Source organism: Aethalodelphis obliquidens, unplaced genomic scaffold (assembly GCF_003676395.1).
Source record: "Aethalodelphis obliquidens isolate GAN/ISIS:26980383/991018 unplaced genomic scaffold, ASM367639v1 scaffold21, whole genome shotgun sequence".
Lineage (NCBI taxonomy): Eukaryota > Metazoa > Chordata > Mammalia > Artiodactyla > Delphinidae > Aethalodelphis > Aethalodelphis obliquidens.
In genome coordinates, this window is record NW_020837965.1 from 24,563,562 (window position 1) to 24,584,428 (window position 20,867).

The following is a 20,867-nucleotide window of genomic DNA, read 5'->3' on the forward strand; positions in this document are numbered from 1 at the left end:
TGTGTTCATGCCTTTTCATTCTGTTCATACAACTGAAAAACTGAGTCTCTCTTCATAAATATGTGAATAAAAATAAAGATGAATGGCGGAAAACAATTTCCAATCATGAAAATATGGGTGGAGATGAGCTATACCAGTAATATGTCAAGGAAAGCCTGAGTTTCAATTGGAAAGCCATGGCACATGACTGTTACCACTTAGGGCAAGGAGGAGGGGGGCAGGAGAATCGGTAGACATCCCTCATATTCTGGCACAGCAGCAAGATTGAAGTGGTTTTCATTCAACAGATTTCACACATCTGCTACATTAGGTATTGCCTAAATAACGATGTGAATTTGGAAGCAGTGATGAGTGGAGAGTGTCTCCACCATTTTTATCTTCTGCTTTGCTTTATACTCCTCAGGCTGGACGCACTGGACCTCAGGAGGATTATTCTTTGAGCGCCAACATAGGATGGCATCTTGGTCATAGGAACCAGGAGACCATTGTAGGCATCATCTAGTTCCTAATCTGGGGATGGGTGTTTTCACTAATAGTAATGACTATGCTAACAAAATGGGTTAACGAAAATTAAAAGGAGGGACTCTTTTTCCCATTGATAAACAAGGAACTGTGTGAAGCAAAAACCAGATAGTAAATATGAGAGAGATATAATGATGTAAGAATGGTTCTAGAGACAGGTGAGTGATATCGAGGCCTCAGTGTGTTTTGCAAACCCTGGAGTGTCAAAATTGGCCTTAGTGAATTCACACATGAGTCAGTGAAACATATAGAATAAGAGAAAGTCATCTTTTCTGGATCGATGATGAGAAATGCCAGTGCATGAGTCATCGATGACGAATAATACGTGTTTGGAACTGTGAGGTCCAATAGAAAAGAAATGTGGTCTTTCTTATGTGTTTTCTTTGGTTATGCTAATTGAGCCTGTGAAGGCATCAGCCAACAAATCTTCGGATCTATGGAGAGAAAGTCTGAATCTCGGTGATCACCTTCTCTGTTTGGTACTTTTCAGAATTGAAGCTCAAGGAGATTTCAGCCTCCATTGTGATCAAGGTCCTCCTTTTCAGTTTGCTATGGGACAGAGACCCAGGTGAGTTATGGCCAGGGCTCCTGTCTTGGTTTGGGGAATTGGTTTAAGTGTTTTCATTACATTCTCAAAAGTCATTGATATATATCAAAGGGTTGATGATGCCTGTTGAAAAATAAGCCATGAGAGCTTATGCTGATGAAATGATCATCTAGATCCTGGAAATTCATTAAGGAAAGTGATCTCATGTATGGTGACAGTGATTGGAGAGAACGTATGGATATTCGCAGGTCTTGTTCTTGGGTTTTGGATATTCGTGTCTTTCTTTCATTAATATCAATGATATAATGATTTAATTGATAGGGATATGTCAATGAACGAACTAAAATTGAACCCAAGGGGACCAACAAACAAGGTGGGTAGAGGATGAGGCATAGGCAAGGAACCATATGTATCTGGAAGCCTGAGGGCCAAGGATACGATACGTACTCTGTTTTGATTTCTTCCTATGGACCGATGTTTAGAATATATAAAGTCATGCTCTTAGTTTGGTTTACTAAATTTATATTTAATACTTTTAATCGATCAATGATAGAACCATTCAAAATATGTAAATAGTAGATTAAGAAGAGATGGTCAGTTATTGCCAAATGTGGACACACGTGGGCGATTTCCACCCCTTATGCCCCTTAATTACAATTGGACCTAGGAGGTCAACTGTTTGGCCAAGAGTCATGTAGATGTGAATAACTGAGTCAATTTTATTGTTCTTGGCCACTCTCAAGTTTAAGGGTATTATTTTCTGTAGAAAAAAACATCTCTTCATTATGAAAGAGTGGTCAGTTCCTCATGACTGAGAACATTAACTGTGGAAAGAAAGCATCAATGTTCATAAGTTTCCTTACTCTCTCTTTTGTTTCATCGACTGTGCTTTTATTGATTAAAATGGACACATTTGAGCTGAGCAAGCTATCAGTATTCCATGGTGAGGTACCTTATGATTGCAGGAACCCATGTGAGTAATAAGCAAATTTCTTGTCATGGTTTCCGTTTATTTTTGTCTGCCTGGGTGTGCATTCAAGGTATTATTCGAGATATTCATATAGGAAAACAAAAGGCCAGTGCAGTTCGGTGATAAATGTTACATTTTATGATACATTAATTGATTACTGCCCCAATTAAAAAAATAAAATAAAACAAAACAAAACAACACAAAATCAGCATCATGATTTATAGGAGAGACACACTGCTGTGAGAATGAACTATGGAGAGAGGAGGGAAATCATGACTGCCCTTGGGTTTTGTGATTAATAGGCTTTTCAGTATTTATGAGAGATTTATTACCTTAATCAGTACACAATGTAGAAATAATGAAGAGAAGGAGGGACACTATTGGATTGATGATGATTACTGGTGGCGTACCAGTCGTGTATGATGAATACATGTCTGGAACTCTGAGGTCCGATGCAAATGGAATCTAGTCCATTGTCCTATTGGAAGTGACCCTAGGGGCTGAGGTCAGGAATGAATTAGGGGCTCCTTTGCAGTCTTTGTGTTCATGCCTTTTCATTTTGTTCGTGCAAATGAAAAACTGAGGCCCTCTTCATAAATATATGAATTAAAATAAAGAAAAATGATGGAAAACAATTTCTATTCATGGATATATGGGTGGAAACAAGATATACCATTAATATGTCAAGGAAAGCCTGGATTTCAATTTTAAAGCCATGGGACATGACTGTTACCACTTAGGGTAAGGAGAAGGGGACCAGGGGAAGTGGTAGACAACCTTCATATTCTGGCGCAGAGGCAAGATTGAAGTTGTTCCTTTTCAACAGGTCCCACATACCTGCTATGTTAGGGATAGCCTAAGTAACGATGTGAATGTGGAAGCAAGGATGAGTGGAGAGTGTCTCCACCATTTTTATAATCTGCTTCGCTTTATACTCCTCAGAATGGATGCACTGGATCAGAAACGAGGACTCGTCCTCGAGGGCCAGCCTAGGATGGCATCATGGTTGTAGGAGCCAGGAGACCTGTGTGAGCATCATCTAGTTCCTAGTCTGGGGGTGGGTGCTTTCGCTAAAAGTAATGACTATGCTAACCAAATGGATGAAAGAAAATTAAAGGAGGGCATCTTTATCCCATTGATAAACAGGAACTCTTGTGAAGCAAAAACCAGATAATAAATATGAGAGAGATATAATGATGTGAGAATGGTTATAGAGACAAGTGAGCGATATCAAGGCCTCACTGAGTTTTGCGAACCCTAGAGGGTCATAACTGGCATTAGTGAATTAGCACATGCATCAGTGAAACATACAGAATGAAGAGAAAGTCATCTTTTCTGGATTGATGATGATAAATGCCAGTGTATGAGTCACTGATTATGAATAATACGTGTCTGGAACTCTGAGGTCCAATACAAAAGAAATGTGATCTTTCTCTTCATGCTTTTTCATTGGTTTTGCTAATTGAGCCAAAGAAAGCATCAGTCAACAAATCTGCCTATCCATGGAGAGAAAGTCTCAATCTCAGTCGACACCTTCTCTGTTTGGTACTTTTCAGAATAGAAGCACAAGGTGATTTCAGCCTCCATTGTGATCAAGGTTCTCCTTCTCAGGTTGCTATAGGACAGAGACCCAGGTGAGTTATGGCCAAGGTTTCTGCCTTGGTTTGGGGAATTGATTTAAGTGTTTTCATTGTATTCTCAAAAGTCATCGATATATATTAAAGGGTTGATGATATGGCCCATTTAAAAACAAGACATGATAGCTTATGCTGATGAAGTGATCATCTAGATACTGGAAATGCATTAAGGAAAGAGATCTCATGTATGGTGATAGTGATTGGAGAGAAATTAGGGATGTTTGTGGGTATACTGTTCTTGGGTTTTGTTTTTTCGTGTCTTTCTTTCATTAATATCAATGATGTAATGATTTAATTGATAGTGATGTATCAATGAATGAACTAAAATTGGACCCAAGGGGACCAACGATGATGTTCGGTAGAGGATGAGGCATGGCCAAGGAACTATAAGTATCTGGAATCCTGAGGTCCAAGAAAGGATACATACTTCATTTTCTACATTGATTTCTTCCCTTGGACAAATGTTCGGAATATATAAAATCATGCTCCTACTTTGCATTACTCAATTTATATTTCATACTATTAATCGATCAGTGATAGAACACTTCAAAATATATAAATAGTAGATTAAGAAGAAAAGGTCCATTATTGACTACTGTGGACACATGGGGTTCGGCAAGAAGCAATCCTAAATATTTCCATCAGTTAGGACCGTTAATAACAAATGGACCTAGGAGGTCAACTGTTTCCAAGCATCATTTAGATGTGAATAATTAAGATTCAATTTTATTGTTCTGGAGCACTCTCAAGTTTGAGGGTATTTTTGATTGTAGAATAAGAAAAATCTCTGCATTATGAAAGAGTGATCAATTCATGAATATTGAGAACTCTAAATTTGGACAGAAAGCATCAATGTCCATACAGTTTCCTTTTTCTTTCTCTTTTTTGTTTCATTGACTGTGCTTTCTACTGATTAAAATGGACATGTTCAAGCTGATTAAGCTATCAGTATTCCATGGTGATGCACCTTATGATTGCTGGAACCCATGTGGGTAATAAATTTCATGTCATGGTTTCCGTTATTTTTTTTGTCCCTCTGTGTGTGCATTGAGTGTATTATTGGAGAGATACATACAGGAAAAGTAAGGCCAATGCAGCTCAGTGATAAATGTTACATTTTATGAAACATTAATTGATTATTGCCCGGATGGAAAAAAACAAACAAATCAAAACAATACAAAACAAATCAACACAAACCCAGCATCATGGTTTACAGGAGAGACGCACTGCTGTGAGAATGAACTCTTTTGATAAGAGTGATATCATGACTGCCCTTAGATTTTGTGATTAATAGGTTTTCCAATATTTATGAGAGATTTATTTCTTCAATCAGTAAACAATGTAGTAATAAGCAAAGAGAAGGAAAGGCCATAATAGATCGATTCCATGGCGATGCATCATATAACTGCAGGAACCCATGTAATCAATAATCTAATTTCTTGCCTTTCTTTCAATCTTTTTCCTTCCTCTGAGCATACACTCAGTTTATTTTTAGAAAGATCCATATAGGATAACATAAAGCCAATACACCTCAGTTTTAAATGTTGCATTTTTCAAGCATTAGTTGATTACTACATAGGTGAAAAAAAATACAAAAGCAGCATCATAATTCACAAAAGAGATTCATTGCTGTGAGAATGAACTATTTACAGAATAGGGATATCATGATTATCCTCAGGTTTTGTGTTTAATAGCACTTTCAATTATTTTGTGATGTATTGAATTATTCAATAAACAATGCCCAAATACTTGAGGTCACAGAAGTTACATTGTATGGCTGATTACTCCTGGTGGCTTATGGGTCATGAAAGTTGAATTTGTGTCTGTAACTTTGATGTCCTATTCAAAGCTAATCTAAAGATTTTTCTTTGGGCATCTGCCTTGGGTGGCATCTTTTTTTAGGAGCCAGGAGACCAGTGCTGTCTACAAGAGACCCACTTTAGACCTAGTGACACATACAGACTGAAAGTGAAGGGATGGAAAAAAGATATTTCATGCAAATGGAAATCAAAAGAAAGCTGGAGTAGCAATACTCGTATCAGATAAAATAGACTTGAAAATAAAGACTCTTACAAGAGATATGGAGGGACACTACATAATGATCAAAGGATCAATCCAAGAAGAAGATATAACAATTATAAATATTTATGCACCCAACATAGGGGCACCTCAATACATAAGGCAAATGCTAAAAACCATGAAAGGGAAATTGACAGTAACACAATAATAGTAGAGGACTTTAGCACCCCACTTACACCAATGGACAGGTCATCCAAACAGAAAATAAATAAGGAAACACAAGCTTTAAAATGACACAACAGACCAGATAGATCTAATTGATATTTATAGAACATTCTGCCCAAAAGTGACAGATTACACTTTCTTCTCAAGTGCACATGGAACATTCTCCAGGATAGATCACATTTTGGGTCACAAATGAAGGCTTGGAAAATTTAGGAAAATTGAAATCATATCAAGCATCTTTTCTGGCCACAAAGCTATAAGACTGGAAATCCATTACAGGAAAAAAACTGTAAAAAACACAAATACATGGAGGCTAAACAGTGTGCTACTTAATAACCAAAAGATCACTGAAGAACTCAAAGAAGAAATAAAAGAATACATAGAAACAAATGACAGTAAAAACACACCGACCCAAAACCTATGGGATGCAGCAAAAGCAGTTCTAAGAGGGAAGTTTAGAGCAATACACTCTCACCTCAAGAAACATTTCAAATAAACATTTAAAACAACTAGAGAAAGAAGAACAAAGAAAATCCAAAGTCAGTAGAAGGAAAGAAATCATAAAGATCAGAGCAGGAATAAATGGAATAGAAACGAAGAAAACAATAGCAACGATCAATAAAACTAAAAGCTGGTTCTTTGAGAAGATAAACAAAATTGATAAACCCTTAGCCAGACTCATCAAGAAAAAAAGGGAGAAGACACAAATCAATAAAATTAGAAATGAAAAAGGAGAAATCACAACAGACAGTGCAGAAATACAAAGGATTATAACAGACTACTACAAACAACTATATGCCAATAAAATGGACAACCATGAAGAAATGGAAATTCTTGGAAAAGTACAATTTTCCAAGACTGAGCCAGAAAGAATTAGAAACTATAAACAGACCTATCACAAGTAGTGAAATTGAAACTGTAATTAAAAATCTTCCAACAAACAAAAGCCCAGGACCAGATGGCTTCACAGGCTAATTCTATCAAACATTTAGAGAAGAGCTAACACCCATCCTTCTCAAACTCTTCCAGAAAATTTCAGAGGCACAAACACTCCCAAATTCAATCTACGAAGCCACCATCACCCTGATACCAAAACCAGAAAAAGATATCACAAAAAAAGAAAATTATAGACCAATATCACTGATGAACATAGATGCAAAAATCCTCAACAAAATACTATCAAACAGAATCCAACAACATATTAAAAGGATCATACACCATGATCAAGTGGGGTTTATTCCAGGGATGCAAGGATGCTTCAATATATGCAAATCAATCAATGTGATACACCACATTAACAAAATAAGGAATAAAACCCATATGATCATATCAATAGATGCAGAAAAGCTTTTGACAAAAGTCAACACCCATTTATGGTAAAAACTCTCCAGAAAATGGGCATAGAGGGAACCTGCCTCAACATAATAAAGGCCATATATGACAAAACCACAGCAAGCATCATACTCAATGGTGAAAAACTGAAAGCATTTCCACTAAGATCAGGAACAAGACAAGGATGTCCACTCTCACCTCTCTTATTTAACATAGTTTTGGAAGTCCTAATCACAGCAGTCAGAGAAGAAAAAGAAATAAAAGTAATACAAATTGGAAAAGAAGAAGGAAAACTGTAACTGTTTGCTGATGACATGATACTATACACAGAAAATCCTAAAGATGCCACCAGAAAACTACTAGAACTAATCAATGAATTTGGTAAGGTTGCAGGATACAAAATTAATGCACAGAGATCTCTGGCATTCCTATACACCACCAACAAAAAATCAGAAAGAGAAATTAAGAAAACACTCACATTTACCATTGCAAGAAAAAGAATAATATATCTAGGAATAAATCTTGCTAAGGAGGTGATCAGTTGATCTTCCCATCAATTGGTTGGAAGAATCAATATTGTGAAAATGACTATACTACCCAAAGCAGTCTACAGATTCAATGCAATCCCTATCAAACTACCAATGACATTCTTCACAGAATTAGAACAAAAAATTTTACAATTTGTATGGAAACACAAAGGACCCTGAATAACCAAAGCAATCTTGAGAAAGAAAAACGGAGTTGGAGGAATGAGGCTCCCTGACTTCAAACTATACCACAAAGCTACAGTAATCAGGACAGTATGGTACTGGCAGAAAAACAGAAATATAGATCAATGGTATAGGATAGAATGCCCAGAGATAAACCCACACACATATGGGCACCTAATTTACGACAATGGAGGCAAGAACATACAATGGAGAAAAGACAGCCTCTTCAGTAAGTGGTGCTGGAAAACTGGACAGCTACATGTAAAAGAGTGAAATTAGAACACTACCTAACACCATACACAAAACTTAACTCCAAATGGATTAAAGACTTAAACATAAGACCAGACACTATAAAACTCTTAGAGGAAAACATAGGAAAAACACTCTTTGACATAAACCACAGCAAGATCTTTTTCACCCACCTCTTAGAGTAACAGAAATAAAAACAAAACTAAACAATGGGACTTAATGAAACTTAAAAGCTTTTGCACAGAAAAGGAAACCATAAACAAGACAAAAAGACAACCCTCAGAATGGGAGAAAATATTTGCAAATGAAACAACAGACAAAGGATTAATCTCCAAAATATACAACAGGTCATGGAACTCAATATCAAAAAAAACAAAACAATCCAGTTAAAAAATGGGCCAAAGACTTAAATAGATATTTCACCAAGGAAGACATACAGATGGCCAACAGGCACATTAAAAGATCCTCAACATCACTAATTATTAGAGAGATGCAAATCAAAACTACAATGAGGTATCACCTCATGCTGGTCAGAATGGTCATTATCAAAAAATCTAGAAACAGTAAATGCTGGTAAGGGTGTGGTGTAAAGGGAACCCTCCTGCACTGTTGGTGGGAATGTAAATTGATACAACCACTATGGAAAACAGTATGGCGTTTCCTTAAAAAACTAAAAATAGAACTATCATACAACCCAGCAATCCCACTACTGGGCTAATACCCTGAGAAACTCATAATTCAAAATGAGACATACACCACAATGTTCATTGCAGCACTATTTACAATAGCCAGGATATGGAACCAACCTAAATGCCCATCGACAGATGAATGGATAAAGAAGACGTGGCACATGTAAACAATGGAATATTTCTCAGCCATAAAAAGAAACAAAATTGAGTTTTGTAGTGAGGTGGATGGACCTAGAGTCTGTCATACAGAGTGAAGTAAGTCAGCAAGAAAAACAAACACCGTATGCTAACGCATATATATGGAACCTAAAAGAAAAAAGGTACTGATGAACCTAGATGCAGAGCAGGAATAAAGAGGTAGACATAGAAAATAGACTTTTGGACATGGGGTGGGAGGGCGCAGGTGGGGCGAAGTGAGAGTGGCATTGACATATATACACTACCGAATGTAAAATATTTGGCTGGTGGGAAACAACAGCATAGCACAGGGAGATCAGGTCGGTGCTTTGCAATGACCTAGAGGGGTGGGGTAGGGAGGATAGAGGGAGGCTCAAGAGGGAGGGGATATGGGGACATGTGTATGCATATGGCTGATTTGCTTTGTTGTGCAACAGAAACTAACACAGTATTGTGAAGCAATTATACTCCAATAAAGATCTATTAAGAAATATTTAATCATATTTTTTCTCATGGTTTTGTTGGTTTCTGTGTTTGTGTGTGTGTGTGTGTGTGTGTGTGTCTGTGTGTGTGTCTGTGTGTATTAAGGGTAAAGTTCAAAATTTCCGTACAGAATAGTAGATGGCCAAGCTCAATAAGAAATAGAGAATTTGATGAAACATTAAATGATTAATAAATAAATGAAAACAGCATCTAATTCAAAAAAGAGTTTCATTGATATGAAATTGAACTATTACACAGTAGGGATATCATGCTCTTTTTGGGTTTTGCAGATAATAGAATTTAAAAATGTTTGTGAATGGATTACTTGATCAGTTAATAAACAAATAGAAATGAACAAAGAACAGAGACATATTCATGGACGAAGTATGATGATCGTTCCAGGAATAGTCCTTAGTGATGAAAACATGTCTGAAACTCTGAGGTCCAACACAGAGCATAAGTAGTCTATTTCCTTCATTAAAATTGTATAGGGAGATGTCAGGAATACCAAAAGATCATATTCTTGTTGACTTCATAGAGTTATAGTTGTTATTTGTAATTGATCTGTGATGGACTCATTAAGCAAATATAAATGTATAAGGAAAAATAGGGTGAAGTATTTTTCTCATATGAACACCTTTGTTGAAGCAAAAGATATTGTGAATAAAAACTGAAAATTCTGAATCCCATTAAATAAATGGGTGAGGGTCACCTCCTTGACCAGAGTTCTATAGACATGCCTATGTAAGAGTCATTAAATTATTCTTTTTCAGACTAAAGATTTAGGTTTTTCTTTTAATAAGGTAAAAAATAAATAGAAAAACAATAACTAATAAATAATTAAATACTGAGTATATGAAATTCCAGAAACAAGGATCTGTGGCTTCTGGTCTCAGTATTCTCATCATCTTCTGTGTTTTGTACTCAGAATGAATGCACTAGAGATGGTTTAGAATCATCCATGGTCACCAGATCTGTGGTTGCCTCTGTATAATACGAGGATGGAGATTAATGTGAGTAATAGTTGAAGTTCTTTTTTCAGTTTTTTTTTTTTATTAAAGAAATTCACTGTATCATTAAGAAATGTGGAATATGAGTAAAGAAGGTAGCTGCATTTCAGTGTTGAGTATGTTATTACAAACCATTATATTGATTAATGCATATATGGAAAACTGAGCATTAATATGAGACATATATTAAACTAAGAATAATTCCATATACATCAGTGCTCTTGTTTTTTTTTTAATGCTAAAATTATCAGTGAATTTGTGATTTATACAATAAAGAAATAAAAATGTATGTAGAAAAGAGGGTCAATATTGGATCAATGATGACTACCCGTGGCGTAAGAGTCATGTACGATGAATACGTGTCTGGAACTCTGAGGTCCAATGCAAATGGAATCTATTCCATTATCTTGTTTGAAGTGATCCTATAGGCAGAGGTTAGGAATATACAAAGATATTTGTTTTGGTTATTATGACCATGCATTTAAAAAATTTTTATGATTGGATCAATGAAGTAGTCAATATACAAATTTGTAAATTAAATAATGAATATGAAGGCTTTTCAATAATAAAAATATGTGGTTAGTCAAAAATTACTATTATATACAAATACATTAATATATATTGAAACGACGTTTTTAGGTAAAAAGTTATATAAAGATGTTATCTCTTTGGTTAAGAGTGATACAGAAAATGATAGGTATTAGTTACTGACTGAGTCAGTAAGCACTTTGACATTTGATTCATTAAGGAAAAAACGAATAAATAATTACCATAATTTAGTAAATGACTAAATTACTGTGCAAATGAATAGCGGAATATTGGATAAATGGAGAATAAATAAATAGATGGATAAATCTGAATATTTTTATCACCTTGTCTGCTTGTTACTCTTCAGGACAGATGTTCCCCCTACTTCAGCTTCTGCTGTGCTCAGTTGTCCTGCTGCTTCTGTGTCAGAAAGTAACTAAGGTAAATAACAGGCAAGGTTGGTATTCTTGGATTAGGTGATGTGTTTGAGGGTACTCATGGTGTTATTAAAAAGTATTAAATTAATCAAAAATTACTCATAGTTCAATGATAAATCTGAGAAGAAATATTATTTTGAATAATTGATAGTGGGCAGGATTGAGGTTGAATAATGCAAGAGGTGGACGCTTAATGGGAAATGATTCTTAAACTGAGAATTAGGGATATTGAAGGGTCTTATTCTTGGGGTTATTATCAAGTAATTAATGATTTAATCAATGCAAATATACAAATGAATGAAGAGAAGAGACTCAGTCGTGGACCAATGATGATGATCGTTTCGGGAAGAGTCCTGAACGATGAAAACATGTCTGAAACTCTGAGGTCCAACCCAGAACATAAGTAGTCTCTCCCTCTTTGAAATTGCTTTTGTAGAAAGAGGTCAGGAATATTTAAAGATCATATTCTTGTATTGATTTCATGGATTTAGATTTGTTAGTATTAATGGATCTGTGATGGAACCATTAAGGAAATATAAATTAACATGTAAGGAAAGAATAGGGTGAAGCATGGTCCAAATTGAACGTATTTTGTGAGGCAAAAGATATGGTTAATAAGCATTGAAAACACTGATGCCCATTAGATAAATGGTTGAGGGTCACTTATTTGACCAAGATTAGGTAGAAATGCATAAGTAGGCATCAGTTTAATTGTTCTGCTTTAGCCAAATGGTTGTGGTTTTTCTTTTAACAAGACAAAAAATAGAGAGAATAAGAAAAACTAATAAATATCTAAATACTGACTAAATGAAATGTAGAAAACAAGGATCACTGGTGATTAGGTCTCAATATTTTTATTATCTTTCATGTTCTGTACTCTCCAGAATGAATGCATCATTTAGCATCTTCCATGAACATGAACTCTGTGGTTGCTTCTGTATAATAGGAGGATGAAGATTAATGTGAGTAATAGTTGAAGTTCTTTTTTCAGTTTGCTTTTTTATTAAAGTAATTCACTGTATTGTTTGGAATGTGGAATATAAATAAAGAAGGCAGCTGTATCTCAGTATTGAGTATGGATATACAAACCATCATATTGATTAATGCATATATGGAAAACTGAGACTGTTAGTATGAGATGTATTACACTGAGAATAATTCTATGTACATCAGGGGTCTTCTTGGGTTTTTTGAATTGTACTGCGAAAATTATTAGTGAGTTTTTAATTTAATCAATAAAGAAATAGAAATGTATGTAGAAATAAGAACAGTACTGGATCGATGATGATTTCTGGTCATCATCAATATGAGTTGTATATGATGAATACATGTCTGGAACTCTGAGGTCCAATATTAAATTAAGCTTGTCCATTCGCAACTTGAGAAGGTGTCCTATAGACAAATGTTAGGAATAAATGAGGGGCTTGTTTTTTGTCTTTGTGTTCATGCATTTCATTCTATTATTATAATTGGATACTATGAGAATCTATAAATAAATATATAATTAAAAATAACGATGAATGGAGTAAAACACTTTCCAATTACCAAAATATGTGGTGAGACAAGAAATATTATTAATATATCATGGAAACCCTGAAGTTCAATTAGTAATGAATGGTACATGACCATTACCACTTAGGGTAAGAATGAGGTAGACAGGATAATTTGTAGACAACCTTCATATTCTGGCTCAGTGGCAAGACTGAAGTGGTTCGTTTTCAACAGACTTAATACATACACTAAATTAATGATTGCCTAAATATGTGTGTGAATGTTGAAGTAAGGGTAAGTGGAGAGTGTCTCCACCATTTTTATCATCTGCTTTGCTTTATACTCCTCAGAGTGGACACACTGGACCTGAAAGAAATATTCTTCCTTGAGCACCAGCCTAGGATGGCATCTTTGTTTTAGGAACCAAGAGACCAGTGTGAGCAAAATCAAATTTGTAGTCTTGGGTTGGGTGGTTTTTCTAACATATTTACTGAATTAATAAAATATTTGAAGTATAATTAAAGAAGGCTATTTTTATCCTATTGATAATAAAGAGATTAATATGAAGCATTATATTGATTAATGCAGATTTGAAAAACTGATCATAAATATGAAAGAGATATAATTATGTGAGTATCTTTCTAGAGACATGTTAGTGGTATCAAGGCCTTGTTGGGTTTTGTGACTCATAGAGTTATAGATTATAATTAGTGAATCAATGAACTAATCAATTAACAATATAGAATGAAGAGACATTCATCTTTTCTGGATCAGTGATGATAAATGCCGGCGTATGAGTCATCGATGATGAATAATACGTGTCTCGAACTCTGAGGTCCAATACAAAAGAAATGTGGTCTTTCTTTTCATGCATGTTCATTGGTTATGCTAATTAAGCCAATGAAAGCATCAATCAAGAAATCTGCGGATTAAAGGAGAGAAAGTCTCAATCTCGGTCATCACCTTCTCTGTTTGGTACTTTTCAGAATAGTAGCTCAAGGTGATTTCAGCCTCCATTGTGATCAAGGCTCTCCTTTTCGGGTTGCTATGGGACAGAGACCCAGGTGAGTAATGGCCAGTGTTCCTCTCCTGGTTTGGGGAATTGGTTTAAGTGTTTTCATTGTATTTTCAAACATAATCGATATATATCAAAGGGTTGATGATGGCCTGTTGATAAATAACCGTGAGAGCTTATGCTGATGAAGTGATAATCCAGAACCTGGAAATTCATTAACCAAGGAGATCTCATGTATGGTGATAATGTTTGGAGAGAAGTTAGGGATATTCGCTGGTCTGGTTCTTGGGTTTTGGGTATTCATGTTTTTCTTTCATTAGTATTAATAATGTAATGATTTAATTGATAGAGATGTACCAATGAATGAACTAAAATTGGACCCAAGGGGACCAACGATGAAGTTGGGTAGAGGATGAGGCATTAACGGGCAAGGAACCATAAGTATCTGGAAGCCTGAGGACCAAGAAGTGTACACACTCTATTTTCTACATTGATTTTGTCCTATGGACACATGTTTGAAATATATAAAGTCATGCTCTTACTTTGGGTTAATAGATTTTGATTTAGTATTATTAATGGATAAATAATAGAACCATTAAAGATATATAAATAATAGCTTAAGAAGAAAAGGTAAATTATTAGGTACCTATGAAAATATATTGTCAGCCAAGAAATAGTAATGAAGATTGCCAGCACTGATGCCCATTAGGAAATGAATGGATCAATGGTGTCACCTCTTTGACCAAGCATCATACAGATGTGATGATTAAGTGTCAGTTTTATTGATCTGTGTCATTCTCAAGTTTGAGGTTCTTTTTGTTCATAGAAAAATTCTCTAAATTATGAAAAAGTTATAAATTCTTCATGATTTGTGTACTATAAATCTAGAAAGCAAGAATCAATCGCAATACATTTTCCTTTTTTTTAAACATCCACTGTGCATTGTACTTCTGAAAATGGACATGTTCAAGCTGATTAACCATGATTCCATGGTCATGCACCGTATGATTGCATCGCTGTGTTAGATTCACAGGAACCAATGTGAGTAATAGTCAAATTTCTTGTCTCAGTTTCAGTGATTTTTTTTTCCTGTGCATTATTCACTGTTTTATTTGAAAGTTCCATACAGAATAAAAGAAGGCCAACTGTAGCTCAGTGATATATATTGAATACTGCTTAGATGAAAAACGGCATCATTATTTTTAAGAAAGATACTCTGCTGTGAGAATGAATTATTTACAGAATAAGGATATAATGACTCTTCTTGGGTTTTGTAAATAAACTGTTTTAAATTATTATTATTGATTTTTCTGAATTAGTCAATAAACCATGTAGAAATGAGTGAAGAAAAAGAGGGACAATATTGGATCGATGATGACTACTGGTGGTGAATGAGTCGTGTACGATGACTGGAAGTCTGATGTCCGATGCAAATGGAATCTAGTCCATTGTCCTATTTGAGTTGATTCTAGAGACACTTGTCTGATATATACAAGGGACTTGTTTTTGGTCTTTATGTTTATGCATTTTCTTTATATTTTATAATTGGGCTAATCAAATAAGCAATAAACAAGCATATAAATAAATAAAGATGAAGGCAGTGAAATATTGTCCAATTATAAACATATGTGGTGATAGAAAAAACAATATTAGTAAATTTGAAAACAGTGAAGTCCAAAGAGAAATAAATGGTACATGAAAAATCTTTGACTAAGAGAAAGATGGATAATTGTAGTAATAATCACTGCTCATTTTCTTGGTCAGCGTCAAGTTTTAAGTTCATTTTCTTAAGAGAAATTGAAATAAATATACTCCAAATTAATGATTGTCTAAACCACTGAAAAATGAAATGCAGAAGCAAGGATCAGTGGAGATTAGTTCTCAATTTTTTGTCATGTGCTCTGCCCTGTACTCCTCAGAATGGATGCCCTTGAGCTGATCTAAGCATCTTGCATGGTCAGGAGCCCTATGGTTGCATCTGTGTTAGGAGGATGGAGAACAATGTGAGTAGTAGTCAGTGTTCGTGTCTTGGATTGAACCGTATTTTTAAAAAGACACTTACTGTACTGTTAAAAAATATAGTAGAAGTCCAAACTTGCCAAAGTCAAGGAATATGATCATTAATCCATATATGAAACACTGAGCTCAGTTAATGAGAGAGTTGAGTGTCAGGGGAGATGATGGTTTAGATAGATGTTAGGGATATTTAAGGGTCTTACTCATGATTTATTTGTGTGACTTATGTTTATTTATTTATTTTAAAATATTTATTTATTTATTTGGCTATGCCGGGTCTTAGTTGCAGCATTCAGTGTCTTTAGTTGCAGCACGCAGGGTCTTTAGTTGAAGCATGTGAGCTCTTAGTTGTGGCATGCAGTATCTAGTTCCCTGACCAGGGATCAAACCCGGGCCCCCTGTATGGGGAGCATGGAGTCTTAACCACTGGACTACCAGGGGAGTCATTTAAATAATAGTGAATTAATCAATAAACAGATGTAGCCGATACTGGAGAAAAGAGCCCCTCCTGGACCACTGATGATGACTGGAGGCATAGGAGTCATATATGGTGAATACCATGTGTCTGTAACCCTGATTCCACACAACGCAAAATCTAGCCAATGTTCTGTGATAAATGACCCCATGGGTTGATGTTAGGAAAATACAAGCATCATATTCCATTTTTGGGGTTAGATGTATTAATAATAATAAATCAGTAATTGAGCCCTGAAAAAATGTAAAAAAAAGATGAAAAGAAGAAGGTGAAGCATTGTCCACCAGGATCATATGTGGTCAGGCAAGAAATATTATTAATAAAATAGAAAACATTCATGCCCTTTAAGCAATAAATGAATAAGTGTCTTGCCCTTTTGCTGAAAGGATCATACAGACACTGATAAGTAAGAGTCAACATTGTTGATCTGGGTCAGTCTCAAGTTTAAGGTTTTCTTTTGTTAAGAGAAAAAAATACTACACTATGAAAAATTCATGAATGCTTAAATGAGTAAATGAAATGTGGATAACAAGGATCAATGGAGATAAGGTCTGAAATTTTTTATCATCTTTTCTGCTCTGTACTCCTTAGAATGGGAGCACTTAAGCTGGTTGAAGGATTCTTCTGTGGTCCTGAGAGCTCTGGCTGCATTCACGTGTTAGGACTGTGGAGACCATGTAAGTAATAGACAAATTTTGGCCTTAGTTTCAATATTTTATTTAAGGCTATTGACTGTATTATTGCAAGTTGTGATATATAATCAATGAAATCCAAATAGCCCAGTGTGAAATAATGGGATTAATATGAAGTACTATATTGATTCATTCATAAAATGAAAAATGAGAGTTATTAATGAAAGATGTTGACACGAGAATGATTCTAAATATAAGATATTTCTAAGCTCTTCGGTGGTTCCGATGAATAACCATTTTAAAAATTATAATTACCGAATTATGAATTGACCCATAAATAGTGTGGAAAGGAATGAAGAAAAAGAGATACAGTACTGGATTAATGATGACTACTGGCAGCATGTGAGTCATATACGATGAGTGTGTGTCTGGAACTCTGAGGCCCAATAAAATTAATCTAGTCCATTTTCATTATTTGAAGGTATTCTATAGACAGATGTCAGGAATATACCGAGATCTTGATTTGTTCCTTATGTGTATGCATTTTCATCTATTATTATAATTGGATAAATGAGAGAATCTATAAATAATTATATAAATCAGTAAAGATGAATGCGTGAAGCATTGGCCATTATATAAATATGTGAATGGTATATGACTGTTAACTGTTTTCTAAGGGAATAAAAGTCTTACATAATGTTCATAATCTGGTCAAGGGTCAAACTTGTTCATTTTCTTAAGAGAAATGAATATTCACACCAAATTAATGATTGCCTAAGGATTGATTAAATGGAAGGTAAAAGCAATCAATGATCAGTGGAGAGAATGTCTCAACCATTTTGATCATCTGTTCTTCCCTCTTCTCCTCAGAAGCAACACAGTGGACCTGATTTAAGGACCTTTCCTTGATTGACAGCCTTAGGATAGGATCTGTGTTTTAGGATCCCAGAGATCTATGTGAGTAATAAGCAAATTCTTTCCTTGGTTTGGATGTTTTGTTAAGGGTCTTCATTGTGTTAACAAAAAGGATTAAAAATATTCCAGAAAGTCCAATGTGTCCTTGTAACAAATATGTGATTAATAGAATCACAATGATTAAAGCATTTATGAAAAGTTGTATAATTAATAACAAAGATACATTGATTTGAGAATGACTCAAAATACATATCAGGAATAACAAGGACTTCTTGGCGTTTTGTGAATCATATTGTTTTAAAGTTGTAATTAGTGAATTAATGAATTAACCAATAAATGATATAGAATGAATGAAGAGAAAGTCATCTTTTCTGGATTGATGATGATATATGCTAGCGTGTGAGTCATTGATGACGAATAATACATATCTGGAACGCTGAGGTCCAATACAAAAGAAATGTGGTCTTCTCTTCATGTGTTTTCATTGGTTATGCTAATGAAAGCATCAGTCAACAAATCCGCCGATCCATGGTGTGAAAGTCTCAATCTCGGTCATCACCTTCTCTGTTTGGTACTTTTCAGAATAGAAGCTCAAGGTGAGTTCAGCCTCCATTTTGATCAAGGTTCTCCTTTTCAGGTTGCTATGGGACAGAGACCCAGGTAAGCTATAGCCAGGGTTCCTGTCTTGGTTTGGGGAGTTGGTTTAAGTGTTTTCATTGTATTCTTTGAAAGTAGTAAATATAATCAAAAAGTTAACTATGGCCCAATGATAAATATCATATGAGACCTTATGTTGATTAATTGATAATATATAACATTCATATTTATTAATGAATGGTATAATTTATGTTGGTATTAGAGACAAGTCAGGGATATCCAATGGCTAGTTGTTTGGTTTTTGTTACTCAAATATTTATTTTATTATTATAAGTGAAGTAATCATTTAATTGATACAAATATATAAATAAATGAACTAAACATGGGCCCAAATGAATCAATGATGATTAACACATGACCATGGATGACGAAAAATAAGGGTCTGGAACGCTGAGGCCCAACACAGTCCATACTCTTTTTCTTTGTTTATTTCATCCTATGCACAGATGTTAAGAAGTTCAAGTGCTTAGACCGAGGTTAAAAATTAGTAATACAGCAATGAGAGCACCATTAAAAATATGTGGATAATAGATGAAGAAGAACAGTAAATTATTGTCTAATTAGGAATATATATAATGAGGCAAGAAATATTAATAAAAATTGCCAACATTGATGTCCATTATGAAATGGATGGCTCAGGGGTATCACCTCTCTGGCCAAGTATCAAATAGACTTGAACTATTCAGAGTTGATTTTATTGTTCTGAGTCAATCTCAAGTTTGAAGTTGTTCTTTCTGTTAAGAGAAAACAATGCGTTATAAAAAAGTTATAAATTCCTAAATGACTGGGTAAATGAAATGTAGAATGCAAGAGTCAATGGCAATAAATTTGTTTTTTTTCCTCATTGACTGTGCTTCATATTGTTCAAAATGGACACATTCGCGCTGATGAAGCGTTATTCCGTGGTGATGCACCTTAATGATTGCATCTCTGTGTTAGAAGCACAGAGACCAATGTGAGTAATAGTCAAATTTCTTATCTTGGTTTCAGTGATTTTTTCCCTCTGTGTGTGTATACAGTGTACTATTTGAAAATTCCATATAGGATGACAGAGGGACAATGCAGCTCAGTGATACAGAAGTTTATGAAACATTAATTGATTAATGCATAGATGAGTAACAGCATATAATTTAAAAAGAGGTACATTGCTGTGAGAATGATCTATTTATAGATAGAAATATCATGACTCTTCTTGGGATTTGTGAATAATAGGGTTTTTAAATTATTATGAGTGACTTACTGAATTAGTCAATAAACAAATAGAAATGAACAAAAAAAGAGACTCAGTCGTGAGCCAATGATGATGATTGTGATGGGAAGAGTCCTGAATGATGAAAACATGGTTGAAACTGAGGTCCAGCCCAGATCATAAGTAGTCTATTCCCTGTTTGAAATTATTTCTATAGAGAGATGTCAGGAATATAAAGAAATCATATTCTTATATTGATTTCATAGACTTAGATTTGTTGTTATTAATGGATCTGTGATGGAACCATTAAGCAAGTATAAATAAACATATAAGGAAGAGTAGGGTGAAACATTGTCCAAATTGGAACTTTGTGACAAAAGTTACTGTTAACAAACATTGAAAACACTGATGCCCATTAAATAAATGGCTGAGGGTCACCTATTTGACCCAGTTTGGATATAAATGCATATGTAAGAGTCAGTTTACTTGTTCTGCCTCAGACTAAAGACTGAGCTTTCTCTTTTAACAAAATAGAAAGTATTGAAAGAAAAAATAATAACTACCTAAATACTGAGTAAATGAAATTTGGAAAATAAGGATCAATGGCAATTAGGTCTGAATATTTTTATCATCTCCTGTGTTCTGTACTCCTCAGAATGAAGGCAATAGAGATGATTTAGCGTCTTTCATGGGCATGAGCTCTGTGCTTGCCTCTGAATAGTAGGAGGATGGAGATTAATGTGAGTAATAGTCGAAGTTCTTTTCTCAGTTTGTTTTTTTATTAAAGTAATTCAATGTATGATTAAGAAATGTGGACTGTAAGTAAAGAAGGCGGCTGCATCTCAGTGTTGAGTATTGGTATAAGAATCATTATATTGATTAATGAATATACGGAAAACTGAGAGTGTTAATGAGAGATGTATTAAAGTAAGAGTATTCTAT

At 34.7% G+C, this 20,867-nt stretch overlaps 13 non-coding genes and 1 pseudogene across 13 annotated transcripts; all 14 read left to right on the forward strand.

Moving 5' to 3' along the window:
• Positions 1–795: 795 nt before the first annotated feature.
• LOC113627889 (small nucleolar RNA SNORD113/SNORD114 family) lies at positions 796–870 on the forward strand. The gene has a single exon (XR_003435801.1). It is a non-coding gene; the product is annotated as a small nucleolar RNA SNORD113/SNORD114 family (small nucleolar RNA).
• Positions 871–2,420: 1,550 nt separating this feature from the next.
• On the forward strand, positions 2,421–2,492 carry LOC113627874 (small nucleolar RNA SNORD113/SNORD114 family). The gene has a single exon (XR_003435788.1). It is a non-coding gene; the product is annotated as a small nucleolar RNA SNORD113/SNORD114 family (small nucleolar RNA).
• An 883-nt stretch (positions 2,493–3,375) lies between these two features.
• On the forward strand, positions 3,376–3,450 carry LOC113627875 (small nucleolar RNA SNORD113/SNORD114 family). Its single transcript, XR_003435789.1, has one exon. It is a non-coding gene; the product is annotated as a small nucleolar RNA SNORD113/SNORD114 family (small nucleolar RNA).
• A 564-nt stretch (positions 3,451–4,014) lies between these two features.
• Positions 4,015–4,089, forward strand: LOC113627835 (small nucleolar RNA SNORD113/SNORD114 family). The gene has a single exon (XR_003435751.1). It is a non-coding gene; the product is annotated as a small nucleolar RNA SNORD113/SNORD114 family (small nucleolar RNA).
• A 1,357-nt stretch (positions 4,090–5,446) lies between these two features.
• On the forward strand, positions 5,447–5,518 carry LOC113627830 (small nucleolar RNA SNORD113/SNORD114 family). The gene has a single exon (XR_003435746.1). It is a non-coding gene; the product is annotated as a small nucleolar RNA SNORD113/SNORD114 family (small nucleolar RNA).
• A 4,418-nt stretch (positions 5,519–9,936) lies between these two features.
• LOC113627841 (small nucleolar RNA SNORD113/SNORD114 family) lies at positions 9,937–10,008 on the forward strand. The gene has a single exon (XR_003435757.1). It is a non-coding gene; the product is annotated as a small nucleolar RNA SNORD113/SNORD114 family (small nucleolar RNA).
• Positions 10,009–10,880: 872 nt separating this feature from the next.
• On the forward strand, positions 10,881–10,952 carry LOC113627865 (small nucleolar RNA SNORD113/SNORD114 family). The gene has a single exon (XR_003435780.1). It is a non-coding gene; the product is annotated as a small nucleolar RNA SNORD113/SNORD114 family (small nucleolar RNA).
• A 902-nt stretch (positions 10,953–11,854) lies between these two features.
• LOC113627823 (small nucleolar RNA SNORD113/SNORD114 family) lies at positions 11,855–11,926 on the forward strand. The gene has a single exon (XR_003435741.1). It is a non-coding gene; the product is annotated as a small nucleolar RNA SNORD113/SNORD114 family (small nucleolar RNA).
• An 883-nt stretch (positions 11,927–12,809) lies between these two features.
• On the forward strand, positions 12,810–12,886 carry LOC113627887 (small nucleolar RNA SNORD113/SNORD114 family). Its single transcript, XR_003435799.1, has one exon. It is a non-coding gene; the product is annotated as a small nucleolar RNA SNORD113/SNORD114 family (small nucleolar RNA).
• A 906-nt stretch (positions 12,887–13,792) lies between these two features.
• Positions 13,793–13,867, forward strand: LOC113627870 (small nucleolar RNA SNORD113/SNORD114 family). Its single transcript, XR_003435785.1, has one exon. It is a non-coding gene; the product is annotated as a small nucleolar RNA SNORD113/SNORD114 family (small nucleolar RNA).
• A 1,538-nt stretch (positions 13,868–15,405) lies between these two features.
• Positions 15,406–15,469, forward strand: LOC113627815 (uncharacterized; annotated as a pseudogene).
• Positions 15,470–16,566: 1,097 nt separating this feature from the next.
• On the forward strand, positions 16,567–16,640 carry LOC113627811 (small nucleolar RNA SNORD113/SNORD114 family). The gene has a single exon (XR_003435730.1). It is a non-coding gene; the product is annotated as a small nucleolar RNA SNORD113/SNORD114 family (small nucleolar RNA).
• An 899-nt stretch (positions 16,641–17,539) lies between these two features.
• On the forward strand, positions 17,540–17,611 carry LOC113627881 (small nucleolar RNA SNORD113/SNORD114 family). Its single transcript, XR_003435794.1, has one exon. It is a non-coding gene; the product is annotated as a small nucleolar RNA SNORD113/SNORD114 family (small nucleolar RNA).
• Positions 17,612–18,451: 840 nt separating this feature from the next.
• LOC113627883 (small nucleolar RNA SNORD113/SNORD114 family) lies at positions 18,452–18,526 on the forward strand. The gene has a single exon (XR_003435795.1). It is a non-coding gene; the product is annotated as a small nucleolar RNA SNORD113/SNORD114 family (small nucleolar RNA).
• The last annotated feature ends 2,341 nt before the right edge of the window (positions 18,527–20,867 follow it).